At 34.7% G+C, this 13,753-nt stretch overlaps 1 long non-coding RNA gene across 1 annotated transcript in view; it reads left to right on the forward strand.

Moving 5' to 3' along the window:
* LOC130842508 (uncharacterized) overlaps window positions 1-9,843 on the forward strand; it is a 245,974-nt gene extending 236,131 nt beyond the window's left edge. Inside the window, exon 3 of the long non-coding RNA XR_009050457.1 lies at window positions 9,548-9,843. This is a non-coding gene — a long non-coding RNA (uncharacterized LOC130842508). The remainder of the gene's footprint in view (window positions 1-9,547) is intronic.
* Window positions 9,844-13,753: the final 3,910 nt, after the last annotated feature.

Here is a 13,753-nt window from a genome sequence, read left to right on the forward strand (position 1 = left end):
GGTGATCACCTAGTGATTCCACAGAGACTTCCTTAAACATCTGGGACTAATAAGTTTCCCAGTCTTTGCTGAGGCATTCTGTATGCATGTTATGGCACACCCTCAGCATTCAGTCTTGTAGTTTACCACTATGCCTTATCCTTTACTTCCTACTTGTACAGACCCTCTAGCTTAACCAGAGGTAGCAGCTTAATGCTTTCTTAGACCTTTCCTGAGCATGTACAGAACCCTGGGCATGTGTGTCCTTCTAGATTCTCAAGAATGTCTCAGAGTTTTCCAAAGCACTTAGCAGCAAAGCATCATATTCCTCAGCCTTTCCTCCCAAGATTTTAGCTAGTCTATAGTTTACCCCAACTTATATGCATTGCCCCAGACAGCACCAACTTAGAAACAACCTACAAGTCCATCAGTGGATGAATGGATAAAGAAGATGTGGTATGTATGTTTATATGTATATATGTGTGTGTATATACACACACACACACAGACACACACACAGAGACACACAATGGAATGACATTCAGTCACAAAGAAGAATAAAATATTTCTATTTGCCACAACATAGATGGGCCTTGAGGCTATTATGTCAAGTGAAATATGTCAGAAAGAGAAAGACAAATGATCTCACTTATATGTGGAATCTAAAAAAAATGCAAAAACAAATAACAAGCTCATAGATACAGAGAACAGATTGGTGGTTGCCATAGGTGAGGGTGGGGGTTGGGTAAAATGGGTGATGGGGGTCAAAGGTTACAAACTTCCAGTTATAAAATAAGTAAATCATGGGGACATAATGTATAGCACTGTGACTATAGTCTATAATACTCTATGGCATAACTGAAAGTTCCTAAAAGAGTAGATCTTAAATTTCTAATTTTTTATAACCATGTAATGTGAGAGATTTTAACTAGACTTATTGTAGTGGTCATTTTGCAAGGTGTACAAATTACAAATATCAAATCATTATATTCTGCACCTGAAACCAATATAATGTTGTATGTCAGTTATACCTCAATTTTTAAAAGTTTAAAAGCATGAATAGGCAAACCACAGATTGAAAAAGAAATTGCAATACATATATATGAAAAATAATTTATTCCAAGATATATAAGGAATTCTACAATTCAATAATAACCAAAAGAAAAACTCTAAAAAAGATGGCTAAAAGACTGAATAGACACTTTGAAAAGATATAAAATAGTCATTAAAGACATGAAAATGTGCAAAATATTGTTATTTAGCAGCTAACTGCAAATTAAATCCAATATGAGATATGATTTCATACCTACTAAAATGTCTAAATTAGAAAGGCCAACAAATACCAAATATTTAAGATGTGAATTAAATGGGACTACCACATATTGTTGGTGGGACTGGAAAACTGTACAGTCACTTTGGAAAAAGTTTTTGACAATTACTTGTAAAGTTAAACATATGCCTATCCTATGACCCAGCAGTTCTACTTTTTTACTCAGGACAATAGATAAGCAAATTATTGATTTTCATACAATGGATTACTATTCTGAAAAAAAGAAAAAAAAATGTGAACTACTAATAGATGGCAAAGCATGGATGAATATAAAAAACATTATGCTGAGTAAAAAAAGCAAGGTACAGAATTGTACATACTGTATGATTCCACTTTTAAGATGTTCAGGAACAGGTAAAACCTGTCCCTGCTATTAAAAATAAGAATAGTGTTTGCCTATGGGTGTTGGGATTTACTAAAAGCAGGAATAAGGAAGTTTCCTGGGGTTATGGAAATTTTCTGTACTTTTACTAGCATCATGTTTACATTTTAAAAATCTAATCAATGTATATAAATCAACTATACTTCAATAAAAATGTAAATAAATAAAAATTTAAAAATCTAATCAACTTTTACACTTAAAAGTGCATTTTGGTGTGTTTAAATTGTATTTAAGAGAAAAATATAAAATGATTTCAGAGATTGAAAACACATTTAAGCTCTATTTCAATAGGCTTGTTTCTTCTTGTCTTAAATTTACTGTTATATCCTTTATTTTGCAAACTCTTTCCATGATCCTGTAGGAAAAGCTTTGGAATAGTGTCAGATAATATGTGTTTCATCCTGGTGTTATCACTTACTAGCTTGGTGATCTTGAGAAAGTTTCAAAGTATCATAGATCCATAGACTATTAAAGCTGAGAAAAAGTGTAAGGTACATACGAAGGGTTGAACTGAATTAGAAAATTCCTATTGAATACCTCGTGTGCCTTCTGTACAAAGTCTCCCTTTTGATGTACAATTTAAATTTCTTTAATACCTTAATAGTGTAAATTAAAACTTTCAATTTACTTTGAATGTTGTCCAGAGTTAGAGCAAATTGCCCAGAGTCACTTTTTTTCTTTTTTTTTTCAGCTTTATTGAGATATAATTAACATATAACATTGTGTTAGTTTAAGCTGTACAATATGATGGCATGATATACATATATATTGCAAAATGATTACCATAATAAGGTTAATTAACACATCCTTCTAACATGATTACCATTTTTTGGTGTGAGAATATTTAAGATCTACTCTCTTAACAATTTTCTAGTACATATTACAGTATTGCTAACTGCGGACGTTAGATCCCCAGAACTTATTCACCTATAACTGGAATTTTGTACCCTTTGACCAACATCTCCTCGTCCCCATCCCCAACACCTGCCTGCTCCTGACAACCACCAATCTACTTTAAGAACTGTGTCTTAAGCTACTTTCTAATCCAGCACTGAAGAATGGTTGAGGGGAGATACATGGCAATGATGAAAAGATAAAACATGTCCAGGAGTTCCAGGGAGGAAATGTCCCCAGAGTCCCATCTGTTTCCTTAGATTAAGCAACACCAACTCACCTCCTATAAACATGTCCAGGGTGAGGGATCTTTACGTATTCTCTGCGTTGCTGTCAATGACAACCCTTATGAAAGATTTTTCTTTCTCATGGGTCACACCCAAAGATAATTGACTGGGATGTTTGGATTGTGGCATCCTTTGGAGATCCAGTCTAAATCAACATCCCCTATGACTCTATGTGTGCACTCTTTCCTCTTGATAAAAAACACTCAATATATAAGAAAAGATTGGATGATATTAGAGGAGGAAAAATATCATTGACATTTTGAAGTTTTATTCTTTCATGAGGTAAAATTATATTGCTCCATAGAAACATCTGTGCCTTCTTTAAAGTGGTTTAGTTAGCAATAGCCCTCAATAGGTATCGTCAGTAGACAAAATCTTCTTGGGAAATTGCAGTCAGGTAACAAACAAGTTCGTTGTGACTGTAGTCATTTATTTTTGAAGAAGGAAACTTTTTCCCCTTCAATGTTTCTTTCATATATTATTTGAAGAATCTATTTTATTCAATCACATTGAAGAAAATCTCTCGCTGTTGATAATTTTTTGAGCATCTTCTGGCTATAAGAAGGCCCTTGTGACCTGATACAGTATAATATTCAAACAGACTAGTAGTTTTCCACATGGAAAGGAATTTCTTTCTTTATTTCCAGTTCCCTTGCTAGATCAAATACAATACCTGTGTTTGAGCCATGTCATTCCATTGTAACTATGCCCACCTCTTCAGCACTTACATTGTCTATAGAAATCTTAACACTTTGGCTATATATTGTTATGATTGCCCATCCTATTTTTACTGGATTTATAAAATTATGTTATAAAGGACTTGAAGATCCTTGTGTGAGAGAATAACAAATGATATTAAATTTGCAAAAACACTTTTACCTCAAAATACTCAGGTGAGTATTTCTAAGTACAATAAAAAACACTTTAAATCAATCTCAAAGTGAGACTTTTTCTCCTTTGAAATAATCCAAAGAGTCTTCTATTACTTTCTCTTTAGGATCTTTGAACACTTCCACATTATTTTGTTCCAGAAGTTTAGCACATTTTAAGATCACCGTTTTTTTTTTAAATCTACATTCACATTTCTCTTCATCTAATCTCTAATTTCCATTTACTGTCATTTAAACTGTCATCTGCCTGCATCTCAGATGGAGCCTTGTTTGTATATTGGAAGCTCTTTGATTTTCAAGTCTAATAGTCTCATAAGCATTCCCAAAGCCATTATCAAACCATATATATTTAGGAGGGATTGCTATTAAAGTGGCATTGAAACCTCAACTTCATTTTAATAAAAAAGGAAGGACACAGTATATTCTAAAAATGCATTCTTAGTCACCTTCTTTATAATTTGCTTTCATCAGCTTTCAGTTTGTCACTCTTTTTCCTAAGAATCTTTTTCAATTACATTATACTTTAGAAATGAAAAAATATCCACTTCCTGATTAAATGGTTTTCTCCTTATTTGTTCCTTAGTGCTAAGGTGTATAATTAATTTTTGTTTATTTGCTTAATACACTTAACACATGCACAGATACTCAAAGATGCATAACAAGCAAAAAAAAACTAATAATAATAATGGTAATATTTATTTTTATGATAGTAGCTAACATATATTGAAGTCTCACTGTGTGTCTGGAAACTCATGCAGTTGAGATTATGAAGTGGAAATCATTAATGTCACACAGGTAGTAGTAGTGAGATTCAAATCCAGGTTTATCTGAATCCTGCACATGTGTTCTTAGGTACATGTGAGAGGCAGAGTCTGTTTTGTTCATTATTGTATCTCTTAATGCCCAGCACAGTGCCTGATGAATAGTTGGTATTCAATATTGATAAATGAATGAATAATAACTGCCCTCAAAAAACTTCTATTGGGAGAGCGATGTCACACATAAGGTATATCATGAAAAGTTGAGTAAGGAGTCATGCGTTGAATAACACGCCTTATTTGGAAATTATATTAGATATTATTTAAATTTGAGTTTTTGTGAAGAGCTGTGCTGGTATTATTTTGCAGAAAGGAGAACCAGTTGGGACAGAAAGTTGCCCTTGGGTCTAAAAGGATTCTAGTTCTCATTAGAAATTGATGAGCCGAATTAGGGTGGAAGGAAAGAAACATAAAAATAGAACAAGTTTACATAAAGGCTCTGTTAGGAAGAATAAACAAAATGAAAAACTAAAAATAAGTACAAATAGCTGCAAATAATACATTCTACTCTTGAATGTGGTAATCCATCTTCATTTTAAAGTTTTTCTACATCTGTCTCTATTTCTGCTTTGCCAACAAGATCACTTATACATTTTTCTAGATTCCACATATATGTGTTATATAACATATTTGATTTTCTCTTTCTGACTGAATTCACTCTGTATGACAGACTCTAGGTCCATCCACACCTCTACAAATGACCCAATTTCATTCCTTTTTATGGCTGAGTAATATTCCATTAATATATGTATCACATCTTCTTTATCCATTCCTCTGTTGATGGATATTTAGGTTGCTTCCATGGCCTGTCTATTGTAAATAGTGCTGCAGTGAACATTGTGGTGCATGTGTCTTTTTGAATTATGGTTTTCTCTGGGTATATGCCCAGTAGCAGGATTGCTGGACCATATGGTAGCTCTCTTTTTAGTTTTTTTAAGGAACCTCCATACTGTTCTCCATAGTGGTTGTATCAATTTGCATTCCCACCAACAGTGCAGCAGGGTACCCTTTTCTCCATACCCTCTCCAGCATTTATTGTTTGTAAATCTTTTATGATGGCCATTCTGACCAGTGTGATGTGATACCTCATTGTAGTTTTGATTTGCCTTTCTCTAATAATTAGTGATGTTGAACATCTTTTCATGTGCCTCTTGGTGATCCGTATGTCTTCTTTGGAGGAATGTCTATTTAGATCTTCTGCCCATTTTTTTGATTGAGTTGTTTGTTTTTTTGATATTGAGCTGCATGAGCTGCTTGTATATTTTGGAGATTAATCCTTTGCCAGTTGCTTCGTTTGCAAATATTTTCTCCCATTCTGCAGGTTGTCTTTTTGTCTTGTTTATGGTTACCTTTGCTGTGCTAAAGCTTTTAGATTTAATTAAGTCCCATTTGTTTATTTTTGTTTTTATTCTCATTACTCTAGGAGGTGGGCCAAAAAAAGATCTTGCTGCAATTTATGTCAAAGAGTGTTCTGCCTATGTTTGCCTCTAAGAATTTTATAGTGTCTAGCCTTACATTTAGGTATTTAATCCAGTTTGAGTTTATTTTTGTGTATGGTGTTAGGGAATGTTCTAATTTCATTCTTTTACATGCAGTTGTCCAGTTTTCCCAGCACCACTTATTGCAAAGGCTGTCTTTTCCCCATTGTATATTCTGGCCTCCTTTGTCATAGATTAGGTGACTGTAGGTTCATGGGTTTATCTCTGGGCTTTCTACCCTGTTCCATTGATCTATATTTCTGTTTTTGTGCCAATACCATACTGTCTTGATTGCTGTAGCTTTGCAGTATAGTCTGAAGTCAGGGAGTCCAATTACTCCAGCTCCATTTTTCTTTCTCAAGATTGCTTTGGCTATTTGAGGTATTTTGTGTTGCCATACAGATTGTAAAATTTTTTGTTCTAGTTCTGTGAGAAATGCCATTGGTAACTTGATCAGGATTGCATTGAATCTGTAAATTGCTTTGGGTAGTATAGTCATTTTCACAATGTTGATTCTTCCAGTCCAAGAACATGGTATATTTCTCCATCTGTCTGGGTCATCTTTGATTGCTTTCTCCAGTGTCTTATACTTTTCTGAGTACAGGTCTTTTACCTCCTCAGGTAATTCCTAGGTATTTTGTTCTTTTTGTTGCAATGGTGAATGGGATTGTTTCCTTAATTTCTCTCTGATCTTTCATTGTTAGTGTATAGAAATGCAGGAGATTTCTGTGTATTAATTTTGTATCCTGCAACTTTATAAATTCATTGATTAGCTCTAGTAGTTTTCTGGTAGTATAGATGGTATAGGTCTTATTGGCAAAGCAGAAATAGAGACACAGATGTAGAGTATAAACATATGGACACCAAGGGGGAAAAGGAAGGGTGCATTGTATTGGGAGATGGGGAATGACATATATGCACTATTGATGCTATGTATAAAATAGGTAACTAATGAGAACCTACTGTGTGGCACAGCTAACTCTACTCAGTTCTCTGCAGTGACATAAATGGGAAGGAAATCCAAAAAGGGGATATATATGTATACGTATAGCTGATTCACTTTGCTGTACATTAGAAACTAACACAACATTGTAAAGCAACTCTACTTCAATAAAAAATATTTTAAAAATATTTTTTCTGATATCTTATCTAACTTATTAAGTAGAATTATATTTTGTGTATTGTACTGATTATATTCTTGAATTTGACTTTACTAGAGCTATGCTGTTTTCTCTTCCCAAAGCCTTCGAAGTGTTCCTGAAGCTGTGCTTTTCTGGGTTATATACCAAGCATTGATATGTAATGTTTCTGAAATATTTTCCCTCTCTATATAATAGATATAATGTCTTCCATACAATTAGTATCTAATTTTAACCTGAAATTTGATCGAAGTTATTTCCAACTTTGTTAAAATATTGGATGTTTAAATAAGTAATTTCTGTTCAGAGGACTTAATTTGACTATAAAATTTCATGTAAGAAGATTATTCTTAGTACTTTTATTTGACTTAAATCTATAATGGCAAAAGCTTTAAAGGCAAAGGGCTTTTTAAAGCAAGAATCTATAGGAATATTTTACAATATTTTTCCTTCTAAATTGCAGTCAGTATCATTATCATTTATGTTTCAACAGCTTTTTGCATTACAGTCATGTTTTAATAATTAAAGAAGTTACATGAAAATTGTGCAAATCGCAAAAGACAAAGATGATGAAGGGACATCAGTGTACAATGGGTTACAATGACAAGTTGTTGTAAGATAGAAAAAAGAGCTAATATGACCCCACAAAACCCCAGAAAATTTCAGAACCTAGAAAGCATTTATAGTAGAGATCAAGGGTGGGAAATAGGGAGGTCTTTAGAAAATGTAACATAAGAATATGTTTGCCTGCTATACAGAGATATACAGTAAGAAAGAACAAGACATTGAGTTCCTTAAGATGATGTTAAAAATATTTATGACATTGACTATTGAGAATGGATTCTGAAACAATCAAGAGGGAGGCTGGCTACTCTGCCATACAGGTGTGTACCAGCTGTTTAGGGATCAATGAGTCTTACTCAAGAGAGCTGTGAAGATTAGTCTTAGGGTAGCAACTATATGGCAAACCTGCAGAGAGCATTCTGTCTAGATTAGAGCAGAATGATGGAGGTCCCAGGAAGGAGGTATCCAAGAAAATTAAAATCAGTAGGGCAGGTACTATGATAGATAATGGGATGGTGCATCTAGAAAGAATTAAGAACACCTGGAAAATTATGCAAGGGAACTAGGCAAATAATAGCCTGACAATATGCAAAATGTAAATAAATATATATGATGATAAGACTTGGCTATCCAGTAAATATTTACATAGTAATAATTATGAGCATGCTGATTAATTATTTAAGCAACATAGAGTGATTTACATATGTATTGGGAGGAGTGGAAGATGTGCATTTGGGAAAGGAGAGGAAGAGGTACAAGATAGCTAAGTCTTATTATAATAGGAAGTCAATAAGTTTAAAATTAATGAACCAAGAAAAAGTTTTTTCTATATGTATAATTGTTTAGAAGTATGAACATCACCATCAGATGTATAGCACAGGGAACTCTGTTCAATACTCTGTAATGACCTTTATGGGAAAAGAATCTAAAAAGTGGGCACAGGTATACATATTACAGAATCACTTTGCTGCACACCTGAAACTAACAACACTGTAAATCAAAAATACTCCAATAAAAATTTTTAAAAAATAAAACATCTGCCTCTGGAGATGAGAGCTAGGAAGAGTTGGAGCAAGGGGCTACTGTATTTCATTAAAAACCTTTCACTACAATTTGATATTTAAGTATGTTCATAATATACTTTGATACATAAAACACTATATTAAAAATCAAAAAAGGAAAACCAAACCAAGCAAAAAAAAAAACAAAAAAAAACAAGAGTTTGTACAGACATGAAAATTGCCAACACACTGAAAAGCACTGTTCTGTGAAAACCCCATTGGCCAAGTGTGATTTTCCCCACTCCCCCACCCAACTAACTATAAATAAGGAGAAGGATTCATAGATCTAAGTGCTTTGTAAGAGAAGAGATATTGTTGGTACATGTGACTGTGCCCTCTGGGTATTACCCAAGGAAAATGTCCTTAATATACAAACTAACAATGTTAAACTTTACCTGAGCCCTGTGTTCTTGAAAACAGTGACTCAAGGGCCCCCCTTCCCCCCATCACACACACATCCTTTTGTGTTTCAGAAAATAGCTAACTGCAAAGAATCATACTTCCCCATATAACTTAGATAGACTGGTAGATGACTCCCTTGTTTACCTAGGACAAGTCTCATAGGGCCAACAGCAGTGAAAGTGTGGAGTCCTAACCACTGGACCACCAGGGAACTCCTCAAGCTTCATAAATGATTTGCTAAACTGTTTGTCCCCACTGATCAATCTGGATTGAATCCACTAGCTTGTCTTGACCAAACTTTCGGGTTTCTCTTCTTCCCCCAGGTTCCTGAACTTTAACCTACCCTCAGCCTGAGCCAGCATCAGAATATGGAACATCCCCTCTTTAATGGCTCCTCCAGAGAATTTGCAGGCTACAAGGGAAAACATTTCTTGCTCAACTGTCATTTAAGCCACCTATTCACCTCACTGTCCCATTCCCTGTTTTTCTAGCCTTGTTTATCCTTCCCAATAAACAAAATTTTCTTTCTACCTTACCTTTGAAAGACTTGCAGATCTCATTCCCCCTATTGCAAGAGTCACCTCCCCTTGTGGTAGTAATCCTTTTGAATAAAGTCTTTCCGTACCTAATTCTGGACTTTTTTTTTTAATCTGACAAACTAACATCAGAAATAATAATGTGTTTGAAAGGAAATCAGAAATCTATGTATGAAATATTCAAAAACTATCACAAATACTGTCAGTATTTTTAAATGACTAATTATAATTTTGACTAGAGCAAGAGGGCTTAGGACCTGTAAGTAAGATTGGTAGTATTTTGTTTAAAAGTTACACACACACACACACACACGCACACACACATATTTACACTCATATGATATTTTTTCATTTTATTTATTTATTATTTTTTGGGGGGTACACCATTTCTGGTTTCAGACCTAATTATATCATACTATACATAAATGTAATTTGAAAAATAAAATAGCAAGGCCATGTAAATTGGTGGAGGTGGGCTAATCTGCCAATTAACTGATTACAGAAGTTTTTTCTTTTTTTTTCAGTGTAAGCACAATCCAATTCTGAAGACTTCCACCAACATGAGGCTAAGTGAATATTCCACTTATTTTTAGCCTGTGATTGCTGCTTTAATGAATCCTAGATAAGAAAAAATAGATCCTTTTCTCTACTTGTTGGCTGTGTGTGTATGCATGTGTGTGTGCTTATGCCTATGCAGTAGGTCATTAACTGAAAATTAACTGGTGTGGGGTGATAAGTAAGGGTGATGACCTGCCAGTGGAGTTGTGACATTAAATGCCAAGATGAAAACTGATCCTGGGAAGTTGTTCCGAAATTTCAGTTAAATAAAGAAATAAAAATAAACACAAAAATTACTTATGTGAAAGAAATGTAATATTCGTAAAATCGCCACTGTCGGCACTGAGAGTTGATAGGCCTCCTGAGAAAGACATATAGAAAATCTTCAAAGAAGATTGAGCCTTATCCTTCACAGAGCTAAGACAGATGATATTTACGTAATCACATAGCTCAAAATAATAATAGCTAACATTTATTAAGTGCTCACAATATGCCAGGTGCTTTCTGTATATTATATATTTAATGCTTGGAACAACAATATGAAGTAGACGCTATTATTAACTTTCTCTCACAGCTAAAAAAAACTGAAACACAGAGGACTTAAGTAACTTTCTGAAGTCACACAGCTGAGAAGTGATAAAGCCAGAATTTGAACCCAGACAGTCAGACTCTATAGCACAAGCCATTGACCGTTATAATATTCAGCCAGCAAGATAATAGCCATTGTATCTAGGAAACTAAGCAGGACTCTGGGTCTCCTGGGCACAAAAACATTTCTGTGGGGACTTCCCTTGTGGAGCAGTGGTTAAGAATCTGCCTGCCAATGCAAGGGACACAGATTCAATCCCTGGTCTGGGAAGAGCCCTCATGTCCCAGAGCAACTAAGGCCATGCACCACAATTACTGAAGCCCACATGCTCTAGGACCCGAGTGCCACAACTACTGAGCCCCTGTGCTGCAACTACTGAAGCCCATGCTCCACAACAAGAGAGAAGCCACTGCACTGAGAAGCTCATGCACCACACTCACCACAACTAGAGAAAACCCACTCACAGCAACAAAGACCCAATGCAGCCAAAAAAAAAAAAAAAAAAAATGCCTTTCTGTGTCCCCTCCCCTGAGTTCCAAAGGGCAGGTTCAAACAGAAACAGTGTTGCTAATCAGAGAAGGGAGAGGATACAGAGACAAGGGAGGAGTAGTCAAGAAACAACAGGGCAGCCTTGAGGGCAGAGTCCTGGTTCCTCCTCAAGGGATACACAAAACAATATCTTTTGAGCATTTCTGCAGAACTAAAACCCCCAACAAATGGAAGATGTTCCAGAGAGAAGGTCACAGTTCAGTAACCTAGAGAACCACAGATCGTGAGACAACTTGATGCTAGAAGATCTCTAGATTAAAGGAAATGCAGGCCCTGCATGCACCTTGACCCTTATCAGCAACCCAACCCTTTGACTATAAAACTCCCCATTGGACACATAGTGTTGAGGGCATTAGCCCACTATGGCCCTCTTTTCCTGGCAAAGCAATAAAGCTATTCTTTTCTACTTCACCCAGATCTCTGTCTCTGAGATTCAATTTGGTACTGGTGTACAAAGGCCAAATTTCGGCATCATCTACATGCACAAACTTTCCTCTTTGTATGGCTACACTAGACCTGTTGCACTCAGAAGCAGGTGATCATCTTTGAAATTAAAATTCAATGAGTACTATAATTTAGGCAGAATTTCCAATGTAAAATACTTGAAAATAAAAGTGGTTAGGGTTTCAACAATAGTGTTCTTCAGATGGAGGTAGTGTGTTTATTTTCTTCTTATTTGTTTGTATTTTCTAATTTTTCTATGATGAAAATTAATTGCTTTTATAAGAAGAAAATGAAGTTATTTCCCATTAGAAATGTGCTGCCTATACTACAATGAATAATATTGCTTTTTTTTCTTTTATGCCAGCTGCCAAAGGGCTAGATCATTTCCCTGGTGCTGTCCCCACTGAGCTTATGGTTTTCCCTCTTGGCTTATGGGTTATTTAAACACAGAAGTAGGATCTCATTACTAAAGCACTTTTTAAAATTTAGTATGTTTAATAATCACCAGAGGTGTTAAAAAAGTTGAAGGATAGAGTGACCATCAGAATTATAACATAAAATTCAAACTGTAGGACTTTAGAAAGTGAAAGGGAGCACCAAAATAATTAAAATTATGACAGTTTGGTTTTACTATGTTGGTAGATGTATAAAATTGTTTTATTCAAAAACTATTCTCAAAAATGAAATTATTTCAAAAATAAAATAACATTTATCTGTGTACATTAATGTAACATTTAAAAATTATATAATTTACCTGAACATTGGAAAATAACATATACAGAATATTTATTATTGATAATTCATACATTTTAATCAGAGTCTTAGCTGCATCTATCTGTAATATTATGCCATTTTGGGGGAAAATATCTTTTAAAATATTGTCTTTTCCCTGAAAGTTGAAATTTTTACTACTGCCAGTTGATTCATCTCTCCAGACCATGATAGTTTTGATCAAAAAATACTATCTATAGGTCATGATAGGGAAACTCAGATAAAATTCTGCTAAAAGAAGTATATTCCCAATTTTCTTGTTTGTATTGAAATGTGTATTTTTTTTAGTTTAAATATATTATTTTTGCTTCTCTTCACAGTATCTGTCTTCAACAAATGTGTTTTACAAGATAAAATTCATCCAGAAGTTGTCTCTTTTTATAAACCTTTTGAATGTTTCACCAAATTTACTTGCTGCAAAATCATATTCATTATTTTATTCCATTTTAGTGCAGAATATGAATTTATCCAGTAAAAATAGATGTACTATCAAAAAAAATCACAAATCAAGATATTCCAAAGTTCAAATATAGAATTTCAAAATAAAACCTTTTACAGTTTGAGCTCTCATCATTGAATTCAGTCTTTCCCTCTCTTTTGTAATAATAAACTTCCACTGTCTGTGATTTCAAGCTTTGTTTTTAGTCATTGTGATTCATTAAAAGCTTGAAAGCTACATTTGTTTGATGTTTCTTTTGTCCTACATTAAAGAGTTCTGCCGAGACCAGCTCCGCAACTTGGCGTGAATGACAGGTGCCGCAAAGCATAAAGAAACACAAAGACAGACAAGAGAAAGATGGGACCAGAGAACTCAAGACCTCTAGGATCAAGAGCCCCGCTGATTCACCCCACATTGCTTTTATTGAGCTCTCGGAATTCAGGAAGTAAGATAGCATAAGGTTCCCACGCTCCCAGTTACGTCCCACAATTAATGTTTTCTTTCATGTAACCAATTTTCTCCTTGTACAAAGGGCCTCACATCACTGGGGGAGTGGTCCTTGCAAGAACAGCAGAAGAACAATCAGTGTGTGTGCAAGCAGCATTCTAACTTGCACTGACCCGGCTTTCCTAAGTCCTCACCC

This window comes from Hippopotamus amphibius, chromosome X, assembly GCF_030028045.1.
Source record: "Hippopotamus amphibius kiboko isolate mHipAmp2 chromosome X, mHipAmp2.hap2, whole genome shotgun sequence".
Lineage (NCBI taxonomy): Eukaryota > Metazoa > Chordata > Mammalia > Artiodactyla > Hippopotamidae > Hippopotamus > Hippopotamus amphibius.